Genomic DNA, 26,000 nt, shown 5'->3' with positions numbered 1-26,000 from the left:
TGCCGCACCCCACATCTGGATCCTGGGGGCTGCCCTCCACCTGCAGCCTCCAAGGACCGACACTGCAGGGCTCGGTGTTGGCGTAATGAGCCCCATTCATTTCCTGCCGCTGGCATATGGCATGTCATTGTCCTCGGTCACCCAGGCAGAAGTGATGCAATTTGTTGGCATGTCCTGCCCCGGCACAGACTGTCCACCCCACTGAGCCCCCGAGAAAACAACAGAGGCTGCGGAAGGGCAGCCAAAACTTGACAGCCCTGTCACGCATGCGTGCAGGCACAGGGCCCAAGCCCCTAGTTCTGTGCTTGTGTGGAGGCGGGGAGGCAGGGAGGCGGGGAGGCCAGGGTGCCCGGTGGGGGGAGGGGGTCTTAGAGTTTGGCTCTGTGTCTGTCTCTCTGAGTCTTTGAGTCTCTGAGTCTCTCTCTCTCTCTGTGTCTCTCTCTGTGTCTCTCTCTATGTCTCTGTCTCTCTGTCTCCAACTATGTACAGATCACTGACACTAACGAGGACGGTTCTTAGGACACCCCTTAGAGGTCTCTGGTCTCTACTTCTCTTATTTCCCCTTCCTCTGCCTCTCAGCACAACAAAGAAGGGAACAAGTGGACAATGGGGACTCAGTGGGTCTTCAAAGATGGAGACCAAGTCCACCTGGTGGGACTCCCGCCCCAGAGGGACTGTTCCATCAGGGAAGGAAAACAGTGGAAGCATCGTCTTGGGCAGTGGCTTCTGTGAAGAGTCACAGCAGAGAAGATTCACATCCTGTTGGAGTTGGGGTTTGACAGGAAAAGCCATTTTGAGCGTCTGAGCCAGTTTGAAAACAGGCAGAAGTGTTTTGCTCCATATGGTTTGAATTTTCACAACAGTGATAATAACATCCTAAAATCTGAAGCTGATGTGATCTATCCCATAATGGATTTGAGCAGGACCTAATGATTCACATGTTATAATGACACAGATTACCCTTGTATGTGCTGTTTTGTTACGGAAGCATATTTATGGGAGAGCTGACTCCCGCTGAGCCTGCTCCATCTCTCCCACAGACACAGGCAACTGCACATATCAGCAAACGGCTCAAAGTAATTCCACTGGAAATAAGGGCCACTCTTATGGATGGAATGGCCCTGAGGGCCACGGCTTGCCTTGTTGGCGTGGGATGCACCCCGGGTCTCTGGCCATCAAACCAACATCTCTCACCTCCATTCTCACTTCTCTGAGACCAGGTGTTTGAGGAGACCCTGTGGTTCCCTCCAGCTCTGAAATTCCTTCCTGTGATGACCCTCGAGGGCTCCTCCTTGCTGTCCATGCAGGATGCCCGGGTGGCCCCAGCGCCGCGCTCCGTGGGGGAAGGTGGCTCACTTCTGTGGGGCACTAACCTGCTGCAGCACGTTGGGAGCTGGGTAAACACAAACATGGGGTGAGGCCGCTGACGCACCTCCTGACTTGAGAGACGAGCCTGGGATCTGAGAGGAGAAGCTAAGTCAGGTTTGTCTGAGAAGCGACAGCGGGCTGTGTCACCCTGGGCCAGGATGCATCTCCCGCCTTGATTACTATCATAGGGAGGGAGCCCTGTGCAGAGAGGCATATAACAAGGACACTTTGATTAATTTGTATGAATATATTTACCTCCAGAGATGAGAGGATGAGGTAAAGAAATTAATGTTTAGCTCATAAGAGTTAGTTTCTGAATTTCCTGATTAGTAGACAAGAATCGCCCTCCGTTTTGTGAAGGATATCATATTTAATGTCAAATTTTAATGTTCTTATTTTAATAATGGACAAGCAATAGAAAAGGGAAAAGACTGAGCAGGAAGTGCATTGTCTGTTCCTGAGATAACTGTGTGTCCAGCACCTGCGCAGCTCTGGGAACCCCGCTGCAGCTGTAAACGGCTCGAGTGGGAACTCCTGCCTCCCTGCAATTCCATCGTCCTTGGAAGTCTCAGAGCCTGGTGCTCCTGAGGACAGAGCAGAGCACCTTTCTGTTTGCTTAAGTAGCATGGGACACCCAGACATTAGCCATCAGGTGGCTCTGAGAAAGCTCTGGAAGCAGAGCAACAGAGGCTGGCTGTATGGGGCCCCGGAGACCAGAGGGACAGCATGGTGGGTTGTCCTTTTCCTTCCTGCACCCAGATTCGGAGATGAGGAGCCGGCTACCCAGACACACCAGTGGGTACAGACCAAGTCCCACAAGCGGGCATTAGCTGCCATCTGGGCACGGAGCCGGAGTGGGCAGCCTGGCAGGACCGAAAACCTGAATAGCAGCGGCTCTGCTCCAGCCAAACCACTGAGAACACTTGCCCTGCCCCCCGCCGCAGGAGGGGACCCTGGGGTTCACCTGGAAGGTTTAGCAAGGCCTCCCAGCCGCACCAGCTCCGGCAGAGCTCCTCAGCCCCCAGGACAGTGGGGGCCGGGCCGGAGCAGGGAGGAGGCCCCGCCCTGAAGCCCAGTGGGGCCAGGCTCCCCCCACCGTGGTTCTGGGGTGGCGTCTCCCCATGGTGTCTGCGGTAGGCAGGCGGGCAGGGGCAGGTCAGCTCCGCCAGCAGCCACGAAGACCCCTCTGCGGGTGGTGAGGCCGCCCCCCAACCATGGGTGCGGGTGGGGGTGGGGGGAAGCTGGCAGGAGCCGCAGCTGGGAGGCCCGGGCTCGCGTCGCTGCTGGTCTGTCTAGGTTCAGAGGAAGTGGGTCCGCGAGGCCAGGCCTAGAAGCTGTCAGGCCGCACGGACAGCCCTGGAGGCGGTGGTACTGGACGGCAGCCGGCCCTTGAACAAGCGCAGTGCGTCCACGCCTTGGAGCCCTACTCACTCGGCAAGAAAGAAGCTGGCTCCGAGGTGCGGCGGCCTGGTGGGTCTCTCGGGGCCTGTGCTGCCCGGAGGGGGAGCCGTCTGACGTGCCATTCGGAGCCTGCAGAAACAGGGCCACAGAGCAGGGGCCCGGCTGCCCGGTCGGTGTCGGTGCGGCGGGGCTGGGAGGCGGAGGCGGCTCCGGAGGCCCCTGCTGGGGGCGGCCGCCCTGCGTCTGGCTGTGCCAGGCTCCTGGCTGTGACGCCGTGCACGGAGTCGGGTGGGGTTACAGGGGGACGCTGGGCAAAGGTGCCCAGCCCCTCTCTGTGCGGTTCCTTACCACCGCCTGTGAACACATGACGGCCTCCCCGAGGAGCTCCGGGTGCCATGCAGGACCTTGGCTCCGCTGGGAAGGCAGGACGCACACACCCCAGCCCGCAGGAGCATGGGGCAGGCGGCTGTCACAAACCGTGTGACCCGGGCGACACGAGCTGCAGAAAGGAGATCTTACAGGGAAGGCCGCGACTCCATCACCTTCAGATGAGGGTCCTCACAGACGTGAGCTAGACGGGTGCGCAGGGGTGGTGGTCTGGCTTGGGGAACAGGTGCGCGGGGCCACGGGGCCTCGGGTGGGAAGGCTTGGGTGAGGAGGGCCGGGTGGCCCACAGTTTTCGGGGCGCAGGCTGCTCACGGGAAGGGGAAACCCCGGCATGGCCCGAAGCTGTGGAGTGACGTGTGCAGATGTACATGGAAGGAACGGTTACAGTGGGTTTGGGAGCACAGTCAGAGGGAGATGGGGGCAGAGGTGTGGACACAAGGGGCCAGCCACAGTAGGGATGCACGTGAGTTGGGGGCTGCGGGGACATGGGCTCCTGGTCTGTGGCTGAGCCGCCCAGGGGTGGGAAGCACCACACGCAGGCCTCCTGCGGCAGGTCACACAGGGCACCAGACATTCATGCTTGGACGTTCCCACAATGTTGAGGACCACAGTGTGTTGGTGACTCGTATGCTCCTCCTTGCCGGAAATCACTCCTAACACCAGGCAGTTCTCATGTGTCACTCATTTTGTGGCTTATGTGATTTGCACATTGACTTTCAACCTTAGGATAGTGTTTGCCCAATTCTAAACAGAATCATTCAAATATATGAAATTTGTCATTATTACATGATTGTGTAAACGTGTACCTGTAGCTACACCGAAGAGTGATGTATTAAAGTATTAAACAGCAGGCTTGTGAGCTTTTTCACTCCCCCTGAGCGTCTGTACGGTGCCACCTGGACATGAGACATGGGTCCTAGCTGCAGAGCTGGGGAAGGGGCCTGGCCCCTGGGCTCCTCAGGGTGGCAGCCATGGTCACAGTGTGACATGAACACGTGTGGACGGTGTCAGGGTCTTTTCCCTCCTACACACCAGACCAGATAAATGATGCTGCGCTTTAATGAGGGGATCAGATGCACACCCCCAACAGGTTTAGACCAAGCACCCTCAGTTTCTAGGGACCCAAGAGCACCAGTTACATGCCAGTGGACAGTCCGGTATGCTGCTGGGGGAGGCCAGTCAACCCTGCATGGGACACCCTGGTTCAGGAGCCTAGGCCCAAGTGAGCCCCCCAGGGTTGGGAGAATGGCCGTAGGGTGACCTCCTGTTCTACTTGCCCGAGCAATCCCACTTTATTCCTGCTCCTCTGGGGAAATTATGAATAAAGTCCCATTGAGCCTAAAAGATGCCATGATTGGAGGAATGGGTTATATGGTCACCCAGTGATGTCAGGAGGGGAAAGCTCCTTGCTCGTGACCAAGGGGGGACCTCGATGGGCCAGCTCCAAACTGCTGGGAGCCGGGACCATGTGTGCTCACTCCCCACACTCAGGAGCTTCACAGCAATATGTGCATTAGTGTTTCCTGGGGCCACAACATTGACTTTGAGAGAATATATTACTAACAACTGCTTCTCTGCAGTTACTGAATATGACTTAGAAAGTCAAATGAGGGGGTGTCTAGGGGCTCAGTGGTTAAGCATCTTCTTTCAGCTCGGGACGTGATCCCGGGGTCCTGGGATGGAGTCCTGTATCGGGCTCCCTGTTCAGCTTCTCCCTCTGCCTGTGTCTCTGCTTTTCTCCGTGTGTCTCTCATGAATATATAAAATCTTAAAAAGGGAAAAAAAAGGAAAAAAAAGAAAGTCAGATGATTTTCCTATTAGTAAAAGCCTACCGGGGTGCTGGGTGGCCCTGTGGGTTGAGTGACTCTTGGTTTTGGCTTTGGTCATGGGATGGAGCCTGGAGTAGTGTTCCACACTCAGAAGGGAGTCTGCTTGGGATTCTCTCCAGCTCACACTCTCTCTGTCTCTACAAAGAATAAATAAAATCTTTTAAAAAAGGAAAGAAAACACCTACAGTCTGGATTACTAAATGGCACGATGAAGTGGTAAATCTTGCAGTGTCTAGTGTAGACGGTAGTCCCTTGAGATCCATCCTTGGTGAGGACAGGCACTGACTTCTACTTTCCTGAGCTGTGTGCTAGGCAGCAGCGATGGGGAGCCCTGAGACGTGTCTGATCTCACAGAGCTCTGACTATGTAAAAGACCAGCCCAAGTGCGTGTCTAATTAACTGCCGCCTGTGTAAAGAATATGTCAGGAAAAGAGGCTGGTGGGGTTCACAGAACGGGCAAACTTCCAGTGCCTTCTGACATGCAAGTGGGGACTGGCCACTCAAAAGTGTGGGGAGTGCCCCAGCAGAGCCAGGACGCCACGTCCAGGGCACAGAGGCCCAGAGCCCCTCACCCAAACTGGACCATCTCTGCTTTTTAAAAATTGTTATTACTTTTTCTGGTGCTGCTCTGAGTGATTTTATATTTAAAGCTTCCACTGGTGCTGGTATAATGTTTGCAAGTCACTGACATGGATGATCCTTGGGTCCTGTGGTTCCAACCATAGGATGGGGCCCCGGGTCACCCATGCTCACCTCCATTCAGGGGAGTCTGCATGCAGGCACAGGGGACACAGGCCGGGGCACCGCTGGGGAGGCGGGACCCAGGTCCCAGGAGGGCAGAGTCCTGGAGGGAGGTGAGAGCAGACAGGAGAGCCATTGTGTGGTCCTCAAATGCCAGGACTAGCATGCAGGGGAAGGGGAGCAGGGAGCGCGCAGAGGGGAGAGACGGATGATCCTTTGGTAACCAAGAGAACTTGTCCCTGAGTTCCTTGGGGATGCCCTTGCAGGGGAGGCGGTGATAAAAAAAAAAAAAAAAACAAAAAAAAAACAGGGTCGTCTGAGAAAGGGTTAGTCACTGAAATGGCGATTTTCCTGCCTGGTGAATGGTGTGGCCGAGGAAGCGCAGGGACATGCCGATTCAAAGATCATGAGTATATAATAATAATAGTTTTCTCTTATGCACAGTGCTATACGCACACACACACACACACACACCGCACTTGTGCCGGGGGCCGCGGACAAGACCAAAGATACACACTTCTTACTCCGTCCCAGATCACAAGCTTTGTGCTTTCTCACCTTACAGATGCCATTGTGAGTCGTGTGGTACCTGAAGCTGGCCCACCCTCCACAGGCCCAGGTCCTGTTGCTGGACGCTGCTCAGGGAGCCCCCCACCCAGGACCCAAGGTTTACCTCTGAGTACCGATTCCTTTATGCCTGCGTTAAAACAAAGATTGAATTTAGGCGGCTGTCAAGTTAGCGTTCAGTTAGCAAGAGTAACACACAGGAGAAAATGTGCCCCTAAACCACACAGAGAAGCAGGCCAAGGGGCCTGTTGGCACAGGGGACTCCATGGTGTTGTTCCTAACTGGATTCAGGGATCTCCATGACCTGGTTGAAATTTGCATTCAGACATGCCACTGGCTGTGACTCTGTGTGGTCCCAGTAGGGAGCGATGGGGAAGCCCGGTTGTCCCCCATCGTGGAGGAAAGCATGCCTCAAGGGATGTTTCCAGGGGCAGATGGCTCTCGCGTAAGCTGGTGCAGAAACTCTGGTGTGTCCTCTCTCTCAGGTCCCTTGTTTCCTCTTCTCCAGGCCCAGGACTGTAGAGAAGGAGCCTCTCTAGATGATGGGTGCCTCGAGTGCCTGTGTGGCTCCCGTGCTGACCCATGACGAGGCCAGCCCTCCCATGTCAGCAATTCTGTTATCAGTGCTGGTGCCTGGGCCATTCGTGTACAGCAGCAAGAGGGAGTGGCTTATCTACCGGCCGTCGGTTTGCACGGGCCACACCAGCCACGTTGGGTTAAAGTCTCTGACACACATTCTCATGGGAGCTGATGCTCAACATTTATTTTTCCCTAGTGAAATGACTACTTTTCTCTGGACTTCTTCCAAGGCAACACCTGTCTCTTCACAGATGGGACTGGAAACACCATGGAGTAGCGTCCTCTCCGTACAGAGCGCGGCCAGAGTCCCACGACTCCCTTTACGTGGTGGCATCTGTGCCTTCATTCACCAGGATCATGGCGTTCTGCGGCCGATTGACCTGGCTGCTGATGTCCAGTGGGGCCCGGAAGCTGGGCTCCACTCCTCACCCCATGTGCCAGTTATATGTGAAGGGATGGAACTGGAGGGTATTATGCTGAGTGAAATAAGTCAATCGGAGAAGGACAAACATTATATGGTCTCATTCATTTGGGGAATATAAAAAAAAGTGAAAGGGAATAAAAGGGAAAGGAGAAAAAATGAGTGGGAAATATCAGAAAGGGAGACAGAACATGAGAAACTCCTAACTCTGGGAAGCAAACTAGGGTGTTGGAAGGGGAGTTGGGCAGGGGGTGGGGGTGACTGGGTGACGGGCACTGAGGGGGGCACTTGATGGGATGAGCACTGGGTGTTATTCTATATGTTGGCAAATTGAACACCAATAAAAAATAAATTTGTATATATAAAAAAAAAGGAGAACAAGCTGCCTTTCCAACATGGGCCTCAGTGAGGGAAAAGCCCCCCAGCTCCATACCTCCATGCGACCTGTCCTCCTCCCTCGGAACACCTGGCACCTTCTCTCTGTGACACTGTGGTGTTGGACTCTATGTGTCCACTCGGCCAGGCTGCTACGCCCAGTTACTCAAATGCTGATCTGGGTGTTGCTTAAAAGGCAGCACCTGGTTGTTGATGTGGTTAATGCCTATAATGTGGTTAACACCTATCGTGGGCTGACTCTGAGCAAAGGAGATCAATCAACCTTGACAATGTGGACAGGTTTCATCCTATCAGCTGACGGCCTTGGAGCAAAGATGGGTTTCCTAGAGAAGAAATTCTGTCTCAAGATGACACCATCGAGTCCAGCTCTAGTTTCCAGTCTGTTGGCAGCCCCCACAGCCATGTGAGCCAGTTCCTTAAAATAGATCTCTTTATATTTATCTCTATATTTCTATTGATTTATCGATTATCTATCTATCTATCTATCTATCTATCTATCATCATCTGTCTATCTATGTACCTACCTACTTTTCCATCCTGGTTCTGTTTCTCTGGAGAGCCCGGGCTGATACAAACATTCTCTACACAGCATGTGTTGCTGACCTCTCCATTTTCACACAGGCACCAGCAGTGACATGGGGAAGCCAACCTAAATTTGCCACAAGCAATGGTGAGTCATTGGGAGATAGGTCCTTCTTTTCCAGGACTGTTGGCAACAAATGCCAGGGCGCATAAGCAACAAGGAAGATCCAACAGTCTGAAAAACAGAAGGAAATAGAGCAGGGGAAAGATCAAGACATTTGTGCGGATCTTGTGTCCTCTGTACTTGACCTTTACTCTGATCAAAGATACGGTTTTACTCAACATGTCCTCCCTGACTGGCGATGCCCAGCCAGTGGGTAAGAACCCTTTCCCTTGGCCACTTATGGCACCAGTTAGTCATCTCCTCCATCAGCTGGAGCAGGGTGCTGCATTCCCCAGAAGGAAGGAGGAAATGCGTTTTGGATATCGGTGTGTGCTCGTGGTAGACATCGCGACCCACTGCGGCTGTTTGGATAATGGCACTGCTGTCTGTGGGGCAGGCTCTCATCCAGCTGGACTTGGGGCCAACCACAGAGCAGCTGCCTGAACCCACGTAAGGCTCGACTATCGGCCAGGTGCCCATGCTGTTGCTCAAGGGACAAGCTGATCTTGTACAGCCCCACCCAAAGCCTCCCAACTTCTGTGAAGCCATTCTGATCTGTTCCAGTCTAGGGTTCCACCCTACGGTAATCCATGAAAGGAGAAAAGAAAAAAAGCAAATAAGAAGGGAGGAGAAAGAAGTATAATCAGCCCATTAGCTGGTGCATTTCTGGGTTCCTCTGTGTCATGAATTTGGACTTTAGGCTTAGAGACCGAGTTCCCTTTTACTGGATGAAGTGCTAACCGTACTGAAGGTGGTGATGTAGCTCTGCCGAGGATGATCCTGCCAAATTCTCATCTATGGGTGTCATGAAGCAAGTTAGCAGTGAAAACATGCAAAGCCATTTGAATTGGTGCCATTCTCTCCTTGAAGCAAAGGGATGTTTAGTTCCGGCTCTCTGAGAGGCTGCGAAGCTCCTGTTCAGTGATGTGAGGATACACCCTTTTGAAATCATCACAGACGTAAACTAAAAAGCATCTGGCAGGAGTAAGCAGAGAATTTCTCCCAGTGTCCTTCTGGTGTTTTAAGATGGAAGTCACAGGAAGCGAAATCTGTGGTGTCAGAGTGAATGGGAGCTTACCTGTATCCCCTACCTGTTTGGTTTCTCAGCTGTCTGCTCCTGGTAATTTCGTATCTGGCAGGCCTTCTGGAGCAGTCATTGAGTGACTGGAAACCCAATTAACTCAGGAGCTCAAGTGCACCATTTCCATTCTGTAGAAGAGTGAGATGTGAAGGTTCAATATGATGAATTAGAAAGCCTTTGATTCCTTCTGTGAAACTGTCCATTTGCCTTTTTTTAAAAACGTAAAATGGAAGTGGTCTCTATTATGTCCAACTGCCTTCTTATTAGCAGTAACTTATCTGAAATATGTTTTTCACTGTAATGGGAATGACACAAAACATAGCCCCATTTAAATAGTATCAATTTGGAAAGGAACAGTTTATACTAAAGCAATTATAGATTTTAATTACGTTTCATAGACAAGGTGGGATAGCTTGTATAAGACGAATTTTGTTTATTCAAAAGAATACATACAGATGACATTTCTGGAGAAAAACTACAACCTGCTTTCAAATTGTATTTTCTCGACCTATCACTACACTGTAAACTCAAAACATTGCTAATTGGACTGGAGCTCCTACCTTCTGTCAGAGACAGCTTCTCATCAGGAAAAGTCAACTCCAGAGACTACGCTATCCTCAAAACCTGACATCAAAAATTCTGCTGGAGAAGTTATAAAATTTACCTGTAATAAATCCTAGTATTCATCTTTATTGAATAAATATTAAAGGCAAATTCAAATACATCATTTGTTCCCAGGTTTGTATATTATTTTATTTTGAGGTAAATTTATGTCTTCTGTATCTTCTTAGGAATTCCTAAAACTTAAATAGTAGGCTAATGAGAAATCACCAAGTTCAAGGTATATTTATTGCCCTTTATCTAAACTATATTAAAAATGGTATTTACTGAAGTAAAAAAAAAATGAAGGTATGAAGTTTCATTACAAAAATTGCTTTCCAGTTACTTTTTAATTAAAAAGGAACTAGGTAAGCAAAAGAATCTCAAATATTCCTCTATTTTCATATTTTTCTACTGTGTCCATTTCAGTGCTTCAACACAGAATGACTATTCAATAACTTTTTTCAAATGAACTTTTAATTTTAGAAAAATTTTAGAGTCACAGAAAAAAAAATGCATGTGAAGATGGTCCAGAGGGTTCTTAATTTCACCACACTAGTTCCCCTTTTGCTGGCACCATATGTTGACAAGGCACATTCATCAAAATTGATGAAACAATATTGATATACAGTTGTTGACTAAAGCCCATACTTTATTCACATTTCCTTAGTTTCTACCCAATGTCCCTTTTCTGTTCCAGAATCCCCCCAAGGACATCGCATTACATTTCATTCTCATGTTTCCTCAGGCTCCTCTAGGCCATGACATTTTCTCAGAATTTCCTTATTTTTGGTGACCTGAAAAGTTTGAGAACATTGGTCAGGTATTTTTTACACCACCCTCAGTTTGAGTTGGTGTGATATCTTTCTCAAGATTAGACTGGTTATCAACTTTGAGAGGAAGACCAACAAGGTTAAAGTGCTGTTCTCATCATATCATATCAAGGTATCTCCTATCAACATGACTTATTACTGTTGATGTCGACCTTGATTTATACTTAAGTACTTTTTTGGTCCTACTATAAATGTTACTGCTTTTATAGTTTTCATTTCCAATTGTTCTTTGCAGGTTCATATGAGAGCAATTGGTCTTGCATCTTACGACTTATACTTGCTTTTTGTTCTACATGTGTTGTTTTTGTGTTCTTTGGGATTCTCTAGATCAACATGCATGCCATTTGCAAAGACAGTTTCATTTCTTTCTTTCAAATCTGTGCTTTTAGTTCTTTTTCTTGTCTTATTGCACTATCTAGGACTTCTACTTTGTTGCTGAATAGTAGTTGGGAGAGGAGACATTGTTGCCTTGTCCCATCTTGTGGGGAAAGCATCCAGGCTTTCACCATTAAGAATTGTCTTAACTGTAGGTTTTTGTAGATATCTTCTATCAAGTTGAGGAAATTCCCCTGTATTCCTAGTTTACTAAGAGTTTTTACCTCGAATGTGTGCTTGATTTTGTCAAATGTCTTTTCTGCATTAATTGATAAGATCACGTGAGCTAACTTCATTTTCTAACATAAACCATTAGCTGTTACCTGATATCAATGGTGACAGCTTTGATTCCACTTGCCAGTCTGTAACCAAGCAGACTTTACTAAAAGGCTTGGCACCAAATAAAATTTAATTTGGATGCGTGGGGTCTATTTAGGCTGGATCTACACTCAAGCTATATTTCTGTTAGCAGCTGGAGTTGTGCCAGCTGGAATTCTACTAGCTGGCACTTTCCAAAATACATCCCAATGAAAATTTTGCCTCAGTTACTTTTTTTATGTGCTTATATCAGGAATACCAGATGATTAAATCATACTTGGTAATTTATGCTGCTGGTGTTACATGCCTGGTGATACACAGCTTTACATTTATGCTACTGCTGTACCAGTTATATAACTTCACATCTATGATGTTACATTATTTTGAAAAATTGTCATCTTCTTCATTATGTATAACACCATAATTTCTGATTTTTGATTAATCAAATGAAATTTATTTCCAACAAATAGCAAAGAAAGAAAAAATATAGCAACTTTGTCAGTTTGTCGGGTGTTAAATATCTTCTGACCTTTCCTATTTCTCTGGCTTTCTTTTGTCCCCTACAAACATCTGTTCACTACATTTTTGGTGTTTCTCACAAATAGAAATAAATAATTCAGCTTGACAGTACAGTAGTCAAATGACACCTTTAAGCACTATTTACATCTAGTAAATAATGCTTTTGGCAAGGTAGATGGTGGAGACAAGAGTCCAGAAGTGACTTATGGGTTTCCTATAAGACTAGCTCCTAGGGCTAAATCTGACACATGGAAGGAAAAAAGCTTGATTAGTTCTTATAGACCTTTGGTTTTCAGGGAATTCCAACAGTGATTTGATTGTTTCATGAAATATGGACGGACTGGTGACGGCCACATGTTTGTTTGATTTTCTTTTTAATTCCTGAGAACATTATAATAAAAACTATATTGGAATAGTTTTCAGCAGAGAAACCGTTCAGAAATACCACTGGTATTAAAAACACGGGACAGGGGATGCCTGGGTGGCTCAGTTGGTGAAGAGTCTGCCTTCAGCTCAGGTCATGATCCCGGGGTCCTGGGATGGAGACCCTCACTGGGCTTCCTGCTCAGTGGGGAGTCTGCTTCTCCCTCTGTCACTCCCCCTTCTTGTGCTCTCTCTTTCTCAAATGAATAAATAAAATCTTAAAAAAAAAAACCCAAAGCATAGGATAGTTGTATCAGGAACAGATGCATGTGTGGACAGTAGTGACATCAAGTCTCAGGGAACAGAAGTTGGGCCCTTGTGTTTCTCTAGTCCTTTCTGTCCTGTCACTCTTGCTGCAGAGTGTAGGACTCACAGTGGTCAGTGAATATTGTTTATTGATTGTTGACTCATTCTGTGCCTCATTTGAAAGTAAAGTTTTAGGAATACAACTCCACAAATATCTATGCAATTTCTAAATGCATATTTACAGTTTCAATATACTATTGAGAGGCAAGCATTGATAATGAATACATATAAATACTTTCTAATTTTAGATTAAGTGAACTCCAATTTTTCTGGTGCAGTTTAAGTTTCTTAAAAAGAATAAAATCAGCTCCCAAAAGTACCTAAGAATTCTTGTCTGTACTCTCAAGTATTTGGATTTCATGATAAAGTAAAATAAAAACGAAAAAAGATTAACATAAACTCAATAAATTTTAAGTATTTTCAATTAAAAACATCAAACATACACTCAAAACACAAAATATGATATATTGTCACCACCTTTTTGAAAAACAAGCAATATTTAAAAGACTTGTGTTCTTACATTTCTCATTTCTCTATAGATCAAAGAAAACTTGTTCACAGACCAGCTGCTGGATCTCAGGATCAACATGCTGAAGTCCTTCATTAGTCTCAATAAGTGGAAGGAGAATGAAGCGATGTGCCAAGTGGCTCTATGGTGTGCGTTCACGTGTGTGTGTATGTGTGTTCTCGTGACCCTCCTAGACTTGTTATCTGACAGGAGAGGAAACCAAGTTTCTGGGAAGGTCAGTGACATGCCGATGTGTGTGTGGCTTCGGGGCTCTGTGCGCCACACTCTAGGTGAAGCCTTGGGTGGTCTGTGCACTGCAGTGGGGTCCCACATGGCAGGATTTCAGGGATGAGAGAGGGCCCAAGAGATGGGCTTCACCATGAAGAGTGAACATCAGGAACGGATGTTAGGACTTCTAGAGGACCTCCAGTTTCCAGATTCAAATCAGAATCAAATTCCAAGAGTTTAGGGAAGAAATAGTTAGAAAGAACATGTCTACAGATGTATTTTGTGAGAGGTTTTTGTCAGAGAGCAGAGGGCAGCACTAGAGCGTGTGCTCCCGGGGAGAGAGGGAAAGCATAGCATGAGAATTTCACGGACGAGGCAGTAACCTCCTGGCTAACTGGTGTCCTAACTCCAGCCTATCCCACTGGGGACCACCTGGGACATCATTCCAAGATTCAAGGGTCGTTCTCCACTCGTTTTCCAATCTCCCCCTTCCCTGCAGCACTGGGGACAAGGTCGGAAGGTGCTTACCCCACACTCCAGGTCCTAGCTTTACTGGCCATCTGCATGCTCTCCTCTCTTTCTAAACTTTTTAGGGCAGCAGGGTAGTTGCGCTGTGGGTTCCTAGTGCACGGCCTCTCCTCCCACCTCCCCTCTGCCTCTGCACATGTGTTTCCTTGGTCCCTTCAGGCAATTCTCACTCTGCAAACACCATGCACTCACTCCACATTCGGGACTGGATGCCCCAGGCACACTGTGGGTGATTCCCACGCTGGGCCTATCACACCCAGAGCATTTGCTTCCATCTCTGCATCCCTATTGGACCACAAGATCCCTGAGAGCAGTGATGTCTACACCTGCCCGCACCTAGCCAGGTGCTGGTGTAAGGAGTTGAAAAGAAATTGGGGCAATGAATAATTCCCCCTCTGGAAATGGAGACAGAAGGACATTTTATTTCCTCTCAAAGGATGGCAAAGAAAAAAAAAAGGATGGCAAAGGAGAGCCATTGACCCTGGAGGGAATCGCTCCCCACAAGCCTGGAGGGCTCCCTCTGCTACAGAAAGTCACGATATGCACGTGTGAACGCGTACGTCGTGCAGCTGCGGTAATGCAAGCCCGCATCTCAGAGATGTTGTCACTCCTGGGATAAGGGAAGTCGAGGGTGTGTCTGGGTCACAGGCCTATTCAGGACCCTCAGAAGGCCCTGCAACCTCTGTCAGGGACCCGGTGCTCCAGTCTGGGCGGGGCTTCCAGAGCCAGGGGTGGTGAGGGCGAAGCTGGCTCATGGCTGAGGGAGGGGACAGTGACGATGCCGAATTTCTAGCAGGGGCTCAAGCTGCACTCAGGGACCAGGAAGAAGGTCAGGATGAAGCTTCAAAAGCAAAGAGGACCATTCAGAGAGACAAAGCCCAGGTCAGAGTGGGATCTGCACAAGGCAGGGCAGGGAGCCCCGGGGGTGGGTGCAGATGAAGCGTGAAGACATCCCTCAATGGTGCTAGTGCTGGGACAGGCCCGGGGCCACCCAGATCCCCAGGGGAGGGGATGTTGACGGGTGTGCCCTGGGGTTGACTGGGCCAGGTTTGGGCTCCTGCAATGTCAGGCATGCCCCCATGACCCTGTCTGCTCTACATCCTCAAGGTCTCCTTGTCTCAGTGTCTCCCTGTCCTCGTCATCATGTACATGTAGCCTTTTGGGAGGGCAGTGAAACATCACAGCAATGTGGTCTCCTTCTGTCTAACACCCATACACCATCATTAAGGACTGGGTTCTACCTGGCTCACTCTGACACATGCCTTAATGCATGATTTCCTGACATTTATTTGCTCCCTCCTGACTGCAGGGGAACCTGAACCCAAGTCCTGACTACACCTGGAGTGGGGAGCTCCATCCTGCCTGATGGACCTGCCCTGGGGCCGTGGCCCCAGCTCCCTCACAAGGTTGAAAATATCATCCACGGACCCTTCTCAGGCTGGTTCAACTTTCTGCCATGAGGACTACTGTAGGAAATTAATAGGATTAGAAATCATCCCCAAAAAGGGAAAGATTAACTCTAAAAACAAAGCCAACTTTTATCAGTTTTCATGACACTTCAAAAGGATCACCTCAAAGGGCAAACCCCGGGCTGCCAGGAGACTTACCCAAATTAGAGCAGTGAATTCACCTTTTTGTGAAAGGGTGAATCTTAGTAACTTTTCCATAAAAAGTGGGTAAGTGTTGAACCAGAGGCTGTAGCCTTACCAACCTGCCCTACCTGTGAATGCAGCTGCTGCTTTCCCTACAATATCTGCAATTTGGTAGAGCTGAATCTGCACGGGCTTGCGTTACTGCTCTCAGCTATTCAAGAATTAGAAAATTAGCATTCACTTGTACAACTGTGTTTTTTGATAAAACAGGCATTTCCTGAACACGTGGTCAGCATGGAAGGTGGAGGTCATATTGATTATTAAATGCTTTTTTCCTGCTTCCTTCCCCCACCTCATGCCTTCAACTCCTGCAGATCTTACCTCATTTCCATCCTGGGCTTGGCAGGACCAGTCCAGTTCTCCCCTTCTGTGTGCGTCTGAAGGAGGGGATGGGCCGCTGCCATGTCCCCTACCCGGCTCTCGGCTGGCAGGTCCGCTCGCCCCGTCACTCTGGGCAGGGGGCAGCAGGGGCACCTGGGGGAGGTGCTCATGACTGGAGGTGCTCACGGCTGCGCAGAAGCAGGGCTGTGAGGTGGCCCAGTCCTGTGCTGGAGCCCCAGCAACCCCAGGGTCATGGCGTTAGTGCAGCCTTGTCCAGAAGACACGGACGTCACAGCACACTGGAGAAGAGAGGGGAGCAGATGTAACAAAAGACACCAGAGGCAGACCTGAAGGGCCAGAGAGGAAGGAGGCAAACATCAGATTTATTAAAACAAGCGGGACGCCTAAGGTAGGTGCACAGAAGCTTTTGGGGCTTCTTAATTGCTTCTTAAGAAACTGGCTCACATCTCCTGGGTGTTTGTTCCCCCTTACAGTCACCACACTGGTAACCAGCTACGGGTGTTACATGCGTTTTCACACTCACTGCTGCAAATGCCCCTGAAAACTGACCAGGTCAGTGGGGCGCGAGGTCACCTCTCTCTCAGGGTTGAGGCCAGGGGCTGACGTGAGAGTGCGAGGGTGGCCTCTGGGTGCCGTGTCGCCTGCCTGAGGCTCTGGGTTCACTGCTGTCTGGGGGAGCCCCAGCGGGACAGCCTGATGAGAGCATGGAGAGGCTATCTGCGGTGAGCAGACTGGCAGAGAAACAAACAAACAAAATCCCTATTGCTTCTCCAGCTCTGAAATATGGAAATTATAGTCTTATTGTAAAAAAGGAAAAGTGGAAACACAGAAATCTTTCTCAGTCGCCTGTTTTATTTTTGCAATTTGAACTTTTTAGGAGAGGAAAACAGCACACTAAACCAAGATCTTAAATGAGCATTTGTTGAAACATTTAGACGTGCAAAAAATTCAAATCAAACAACTTTTAATAATACTTTACTGCCAGAGGAAAATAAAATCGGAGCTGCCACTATAAAATAAAAAAGCAATTAGCAACTTTCTGATTGCTATTTCTTTAAGGATCTACCTCAAGAAAACAAATGACGCAAAGCAGAGGGAGAAAGATCTCATCTTTCTGAAGGGGGAAAAAAAAGTCACTGTCTGTAGTTTCTGAAAGTCATGTCTGGGAATCTTTTGGCTGGAAAGCACAGCCCCTGACCAGACCTCGGTCACTGCCCTGTGTATAGACCGCGTGTGCAGGCCCCAGGGAGCCTGGTGGCTGTAGCACAGCCTCGTGCTTTGCCCAGTGACGGAGGTTTCCTGAGTAGGTGAGGACCCCAGAAAAGCCCGAGAGCCAAGTGAACCCTGAGAACTTTGTTCGTGTAAACCTTACACGGCTTTTTTCATCGTTAGTCATCGTCAGCATCCGAGCCTCTACTTGCTATTACAGCCCTTGAATTTTATGTACTCGGAGGACGGGCCTTCCTAAGTGCCTCTTATTGTCCTTCTAGAATATTCCCTCCCCACCTGGGCCCATGGAACATGACCTGCGTGCATGATGAGCTGTTGTGATTTACCACCTGTTTGCCCGACGCTGCGCTGGGCACCATCCAAGGCTCAGGAATTCACGTTACAGACAATTTGAGCAGATAGCATTTAGTTCCCTGACCCTGTGAAAGCCCTTGCCCCTTCTTCTCTCTGAACCTCTTCTGAGACCTGGGGAAGTGCCTATCTCTGGGGCACGGAGGGACTCATTCCACAAGCAGGGCCGTTGCTTGGGTGAGTTGAAGGGACGCAGGGTCTGCTTTCCCTCCCATTGCGGCAGACGAGGCAGCAGGGACCTTCCGCAGACAGTCTGGGCCCTGGGACATGCGACGTGGGATGTGGAGCCCTAAAATGAACTACATGTGCACCTGGCTACTGCGTTCCCAAAGGGCAGGCGTATCTACATGGTAATAAGGCAGGCAAGTCAGTGATTGTGTTCTGTATGTGGAGTTTTCCATGCAGTGTTCCGTGTTTAGGAAGAATTTAAAAAAATCCTCAGTAGCCAAAAATAGGGGATTTATGTAAAGAAGTTATGGTGAACCATGAGACACACACCATGTGACTCTTAAGGTCGAGGCTGATGTGTGTTTATTGACATAGGAACAGGTGCAGAACATGTTGTTGGAAGACACAGGCATGAACAGCAGGTGTGGGTGGAATGTCCACTCCGCCTGTGTGGACGTTGTCTCTGTCTATACCTGTCTATCATCTATCGATCCATCACCAATTGATCATCTATTGTCTATCCATCCACACATCATCTATTTTTCTCCTACAAATTACATATGAAGAGAAGAAAGTCTGGAAGAACATAGCACAAGATGCTCGATGTGTTCACAATATATATCTCTGGGTACAAAGATATTTTGAAATAACTTTTCTCTGTCTTCAGCACAGACTATTTTATTCAAAACATTTTGTTTTGGGGGAAGCTGGGTGGCTCAGAAATTGGGCATCTGCCTTCTGCTCAGGGCATGATTCCACGGTCCCAGGATCAAGTCCCACATCAGGCTCCCTGCATGGAGCCTGCTTTCCCTCTACCTCTCTCTCTCTCTGTCTCTCATGAATAAATAAATTAAACCTCAAAAAAAATTTCCCTTCTCCACAGATGTGACAGTGGTCTTTGTCATGGTTACCTGTTTCTGCCTCAGTATCCCTCCAGGTGCCTTCACAGCATGGGGTTCAAAACCTGAGTGCCAGAAGCCCGAGCTCATCCTGCCCCAGCTTGGGGTGCTCGCTGCCAACCTCCTGCTATGCCCCACATTGGCTGGTTAGCCCATCAGGGGAGAGCTGGAGAAAAACAAGTCGTCAGAACCAAACTGGTCAGATCTCCCCACCCAGAACCAATGGTACAATGAAGGTGCAGAAGTTGCATCAGGGATGCATTTGTAAAAATGCATGTGCTTCACAAAATTTATGCCACTTGGTATTAACTCAGCCTGGCATGGTGGCATAATAAATATTATAACATATTGTGATGAGTACATATGGCCATATGTTCATATTCAGAGAACAACGAGGCATGCTAATCCAAGTGTGCGAGGAGCTGCCCGGGCACAGACACTGCCAGGGTGAGCCCGCCCCATGTGGGAGCCGTGTCGTCCCCTCCAGAGCATTCCAGTCCTCACCAGGGGTGGCGAGCCCAGCCCTGGCCCTCACTGATCAGGAGCCTCCCCATCCCCTTCAGCATGCCAGAGCTCCCCCTGCCTCATAGGCACTCACTAGGGAGGGAAGCGGGGTCCCAGGGAGCTGAGCAGGACAGGAATGTGCTATGTGTTGCCCAATGTCCAAAAATCAAGAGGAGACGGTGTTTACTGAAACGGGATGTTTGTTTTCCAACATATGCTCTGAAATTTGAATGACTTTTCTGTCTCTGGTCCCATATTTAGAAACAAGAAGCTGGCTGCTAAGGACAGGGAAAGGAGGAAGGTGGGGTACCTGGGAGACTCAGCAGTGGAGTTTCTGCCTTTGGCTCAGGGTGTGATCCTGGGGTCGTGGGATCAAGTCTCGCATTGGGCTCCCTGTGGGGAGCCTTCTTCTCCCTCTGTCTATGTCTCTGCCTCTCTCTCTGTATGTCTCATGAATAAGTAAATTAAGTCTAAAAAAAAAAAAAAAAAGGGAAGGGAAGAAGCATTTTGAAACCAAATTGTTGTTGAGGCTTCAAAAGTCTCCCCGAAGTGGGCCTGAGCTGCCTACTCCTCTTCTGCTCTGCATCCCCCCAACCCCGCCCTCCCTTCTCTCCTGCTCAGTTTTGTGGAGCTCGCCCACAGAACCCTTCCTTGCATAGCTCTGCAGGGAACTGACGTAGCATCTGCCTGACACTGGAGCAGGACCAGCTCCCCGCCACCTCCCCGCCTGCCCGCACTCGGGCTTTAGCTTCTTAAAGCAAGTCCCTTAGATTGGCTGTCACCCAAGTGCACGATCATGAACACACAGTGCAGTCTGGCAAACCTGGAAAAGTGTTCCATGTGAACACACGTGTTTTCATAGAGTCGGGCTCAATCTAGAGCAGTATCACCCTGCCCAAGAACTTGGGGTCCTGACTCTGAGGAATGAGCAGAGCAGAGCACACCGCCCTGGGGACTCCCCCAGCAAGCCGAGGAGCCGGGATGACAACCTGTTTCTTGGTGTTTCCAGGAATAAACTCCTTGAGTAATGCGGAACCAAACAACAACCTAGTCTTATGACTTCTGCGCAGTCACCACTCTGAGCAAACCAGCACCGTCAGTTCCTGACCTACGAACAGCTTTGATGGAACACTCGCATTTGAATTGGAAGTAGACGAACCCAGTCTACACTAACCTTTTAGATTTTCCTGCTGTCTAGTGTTAAAAGCCAATTTCTTTTTGAAAAAAAAAAAAAAAAGAACAGTTAACGGTATTATTATTTCAGAGCTCAACGTCAAATGAGAAAACAAAGACTCTGAGTTCACACCATGCGGGGCTTCCCCTGGGAATTCAAGGAGCCAGTATCTGCACTTGCAGAGGAAAACCCCAGAGTATATGTTTTGATTTTGGCTTAACACTTTTTCAAACTTCCCTTTACTTGCGTTGAAAGCTGACCACAGTCACCTCTAGTGTGTGCAATGCCAAGGGACTGTGGGACAGCTGAGGATATTGTCCTCAGTGAGTCTGAGTCCCTGGAGAGCCCCCATTGATGAAGAGATCTGGTGTGAGAGGCCACCAGAGAGGCTATGGCATTGTCATAAATTCTAGGGGATGCCACACGGCTTTAGAGGTGTTCCTGGTGCTATGTGCCCCTTCCCGGAGCAGGACGTACTGGGCAGGCCTCACTGCCAGGCAGCATGCAGGACTCCGGGCGCTGCAGGTGACATGGTCATATGGAAGGTGTGATGCACCGCTGGTTATGATTTTAACTTCACTGGACATACTGTATTGTATTTGCTAAATCTGCCAACTCCAGGCTAAGGTCACAAAGCCAAGTCAGAGAGACCCAGGCTCTGACGTTGGCATGCTGGTCGGGGGCATCATCTCCTGCAGCCCCCGGAAATGTTGTGGGTTAGGTGATGCTCCCCAGCACCTGGTGCAGGTGAGCTCTGAGGAGAAGGGCCAAGGCTGCTCCCCTCATGGAGACTGCCACCAGCTGGTGGCCCCTCTCACCCGTGTTCCCCCATTACAGAGGCCCTGGGGTGGCACCACAGAGCCCTGCTGTCATGAAGCTCATGGTGAAGGCGGGTATGTCAGGTGGACACGGGGGCTTGGAACAAACAAGAAGGTGAGAATTGATTAGATACCATGTGGTCCATGTAGGAGCTGACTCGGGCCCCCAGGGTGTGCGGCCAGGGCCTAAGCCAGGCCCTGGGGAGGCGGCCCTACTCGCATGAGGTCTTATCCCACGCGGGGGTGAAGAGGAGGCCATTAGCACGGGCCTTAATCTCGTGACTCGGGTCCTTACAGGCAGAGGCGGGGACGCCTCTGGAGCAGGGCCAGGAGGACTGTGGCTGGAGTGTGGCGCCACAGCCTCGGAGGGGGACGGAGGACAGTGGGTGGCGTGGGAGTGCACCTGGGCGGGGAGGCCGGCCCTGCTTGCCTCAGCCTCAGATTCGGCCTCCAGAGCACGAGGAGGAGGAGGCGGGCTTGCGGCGAGGGCTCCGGGAGCCCCAGGCCAGAGCGAGCGCGTCAGGGAGATGCCGCCCGGGCCGGGAGACTCGCCTGCACGGGCCCCCGGGCCTGCCACGGGGCCAGATGCTGGCGGGAGCCGTACCCACCTGGCGAGGACGACGTCTCACCAGGACGGCTGCCCAGGGCAAGCCATGGCGGGGACAGAACATAGATCGTTGTCTCGGTGGCTAAACACCTTTGGGTTAGAGAAACCCTGTGAAGGAAGCCACAGAAACAGTGAAGCGAGTTTCCCCGAAGCCTCCGCAGCGGGTGGAGGGACGGGCCTGAGAGGCTGACGAGGGACCTTAGCCCCGGCGTGGGGGCAGGTGGACGTCAGCAGAGGCCACGGCCATGGCGACATGAGGGCGGTGGTCGGCCGGGGGCTGCAGGAGGGGCCACGGAACAGAGCAGACCAGCTGTTGCCGCGCAGGCCCTCGCAGTCAGGGTTAGCGCGGACTCCCCGGGAGCGCGGGCTCACCGGGGTCTGCCGGGCTCTTCTGGGGGCCTCTCCCCGCGGGCTGCCCCCGGGACCTCAGTCCGACAGAAGGGAACACAGCGACGCCCTCAGCCGAGGCCGGGGCCCCGGAGCGGCCCCCGAGACACAGGATGCCAAGATGCCTGGGCAGACAAGCCCGGGAATGTCCCGCTGACCCTGAAGGTGGACAACAGCCCGCGCTGAGCCCCGTGAGCCCCCTCGCCTGCCCGTGGGTTCAAGGCAGGAGGCTGACCTGGGCTCGGAGTTGTGCACACGCAGGGGAAAACCACCCCATCTGTCCACGGTGAAGGCCCGCCGGCCGCGGTGACAGCTTACTGCTCTGTGGCGGAACTCGCCGGGGTGCCAGCCAGGCTTCAGCAGACACAGGAGGCTTGGCCCTGCTCTTCCGCAGTGGCTCCCCCAGCGCCTCAGCAGCAGGCCGGCCGTGAGCTGTCCCAGGCACCGCTCTGTCAGCAACGATGACACCCCGGGGGCGTGTGCGGTCCCTCCAGCAGAGCTGCACCTTCCCTTTTGTGTCCTGTGGGTGCCTGGGTTGCTTCCGCAGCTTTTGTCATAGGAATTTAGGATTCAGACAACTACCTGCTGACCCTTCACAACCTCCTGCCTAGAGACATGTGGGGAATGGCTACAAAATACGGACTTAAAATGTTTACTTTGAAATAATCACAAATTCAGAGAAAATTGCAACAAAAACCTACAGGAAGGTCCTGCAGACTCTTCCCTCAGCCTTCTGGTCCCGCAGCATTTTGCCTACCTAGTGTCACGTTGTGACTGCAGGACGTGACACGGGTGTGGAGTGGACTTGGGGTTCCCAGTGTGTGTGCACGCGTGTGCCTGTGTGAGGCCGTGTGGCTTTGGGACGTGAGCAGCTTCACCTCTGCACCCAAAGCCCAGGAACTCCGGTATGGGGTCACCTGGTCTGTCCATTTTTAGTTTTGGAAGAGACTGCTGACTATTTCCATGGTGACTACCATTTTACCTTTCCACCAGCACCACAGTTGTTCTTTTTAAAAAAATTTATTATAACTAAATTTCTGGTATATTTGCCATCTTTTTTCTTTTAAAAGGTAGAATTTTTATATAAAATTAATGTCTGCTATAATATTCAGGTTTTAAAATTTTTTTAATTAAAAAAATCTTACTTAAATTCAATTAATTAGCTTAATCTGTCATTGGTTTCAAAGGTAAGGATCAGTGACTCCTCAGTCTTATACCCAATGCTCATCACATCATGTGCCCTCCTTCATGCCTGTCACCCGAAGACCCCGTCCCACCACCCCCCCTCCCCTCCAGCGACCCTCAGTTTGTTTCCTAGAGTTCAGTGTCTCTTATGGTTTGTCTTCCCTCCGATTTCATCTTGTTTTATTCTTCCCTTCCTTCCACCATGATCCTCTGTTTTGTTTCTTAAATTCCACATATAAGTGAGATCATATGCTAATTGTTTTTCTCTGATTGGCTTATTTCATTTCACATAACACCCTCTAGTTTCATCCACATCATTGCAAATGGCAAGATTTGATTTTTTTGATGCCTGAGTGATATTCCATTGTCTATACAGACCACATCTTGTTTATCCACTCATCTCTTGATGGACATCTGGGCTCTTTCTGTAGTTTGGCTACTGAGTGCAGCTCTTCTTATGTGCATATCTTTATATGTAACTTTAATATCAACTTGTCAAGCTCCATAAAAATCCCATTAAAATTTTCATTGGAATCATGTTAAATACATAAATTAGTTTAGAGAAGTTCACAGCAAAATTGAGGGAAAGGTACAGATATTTCCCATAGACCCTCTGACCCCCACCCATGCATGGCTCCCCAGCACCAGCATCTGTTACAGTTGGTGAACCTACACAGATGCATCATAGTCCCCCAGAGTTTACATGGGGGTCCCCCTTGGTGGTGGGCACTTGGTGAGCTGCACAAATGTATAATGTCGCGTACCCACCATGATGGCATTACACACAGTAGTTTCGCTGCCCTAAAATCCCCTGTGCCCTGGGGTGCATCCTCTCCTTAGCCCAACCCCTTGCAACCACTCATCTTTTCATTGTCTCCACAGTTTTGCCTTTTCCAGAATGTTATACAGTTGGAATCCTACAGTAGGCAGACTTTTAGGATTTGCTCTTTCACTTACTGATATGCATTTAAAGTCCTTTTGTGTCTTTTTATGGCCTGATTGCTCATTTCTTTTTAGCGCTGAATAATATTCCATCTGTGGTCTGGATGGATGACAGTTTATTAATCCATTCACCTCCCGAAGAACATCTTGGTTGCTTCCAAATCTGGGTGATTATTATTTGTTTTTAAGGACTTTATTTATTTCAGACAGAGAGAGAGGGAGAGAGTGCAAGCAGAGAAAGGGTATAGGCGAAGGAGAGGGAGAGCGAGGATCTGAGGCAGATTGCCTGCTGAGTGTAGACCATAGAGTCCGATGTGAGACTCGATCCCATGACCCTGAAGTCATGACTGAAGCCAAATCAAGAGTCATATGCTTAATTAACTGAGCCAGTCAGGTGCCCTGCTGATTATTAACAAAGCTGCTGTAAACAGCCTTGTGCATGTTTCTGTGAGGACGCAAGTCTCCAGTTTCTTTGGTTAAATACCAGGGGGTATGATTGCTGGACTGTGTGCTAAGAGCCTGGTTAGCTCTGTGAGAAACCACAAAGTCCTCCGCAACGGTGGCACCATGCTGCACCCCCTCCAGCAGGGAGTGCGGGTTCTGCTGCTCCCCGTCCCCTTCAGCGCTGGGTGGGTGCTGTCAGTGCTCTGGGTCTGGGCCATTCCCCCAGGGAAGTTTTTCTTTTTTGATGATGTGTCTGCTAAGGTCTTTGGCCCATTTAATCAGTCTGCTTGTTTTCTCATTGCCGAGTTTTACCGGTTTGTATGTGATGTAATTTGGACGGCAGCCCTTTATTAATGTATCTTTCTTGAATATTTCCTCCTGTCTGTGGCTTAATCCTTTCATTCCCTTACACTGTCTTTCACAGAACTGAGTTTTTAATTTTAATGAGTCAAGCTTATCAATTATCTCTTTCATGGATTGGGTCTTTGGTACTGAATCTAAAAAGTCATTGCCACACCCAAGATCACCCAGGTTTTCTCTTATGTGATCTTCTAGGAGTTTTATAGTTTTAAGTTTTACATGCAGATCTGTGATCCATTCTGACTCAGTTTTTGTGAGGGGCACAGGTCTGTGCTTAGACTCATTTTTCTTCTGCAGGAGGAAGTCGAGTCGTTCTGGCACCTTTTATTGAAAAGACTACTGTTGTCCCATTTTATTGCCCTTGCTCTTTTGTCAAAGATCCATGACTATATTTATGTGGGTCTACTTCTGGGTACTCCATTCTACCCCACTGATCTATTTGTTCTTTTGGGGGCACCACACTGTTATAACTACTGTTCTAGTTTCTGGTAGGTACTGCATGACAAGTAAGATCGGTTTGTAGGTAATATCTTTTCCTGCCTAAAGGTTTATATTATTGTTTCTGAAATTTTGCTAGGTGTTCACCTATGTATTATTACATTGTTTTAAACTGAGGGATCTCTTTTGATTTGCAGAGTGAAGAATAAGAAGAAGAGTTTTTAACTAAGGAAAATATATTAGTCCACGTGGATCACTGTAGTAAGATACCATGGACTGAGTGGCTTACACAGAGGAAATTTTTCTTCTCACCCTTCTGGAGGAGGGAAGTCCAACATCAGGATGTTGGCAGGTGTAGTTTCTTCCCAGGCCTCTCTCCTTGGCTTGCAGATGCTGCCTTCCTGGT

This window comes from Vulpes vulpes, chromosome 5 (assembly GCF_048418805.1).
Source record: "Vulpes vulpes isolate BD-2025 chromosome 5, VulVul3, whole genome shotgun sequence".
Lineage (NCBI taxonomy): Eukaryota > Metazoa > Chordata > Mammalia > Carnivora > Canidae > Vulpes > Vulpes vulpes.
This window is presented reverse-complemented; position numbering follows the sequence as displayed.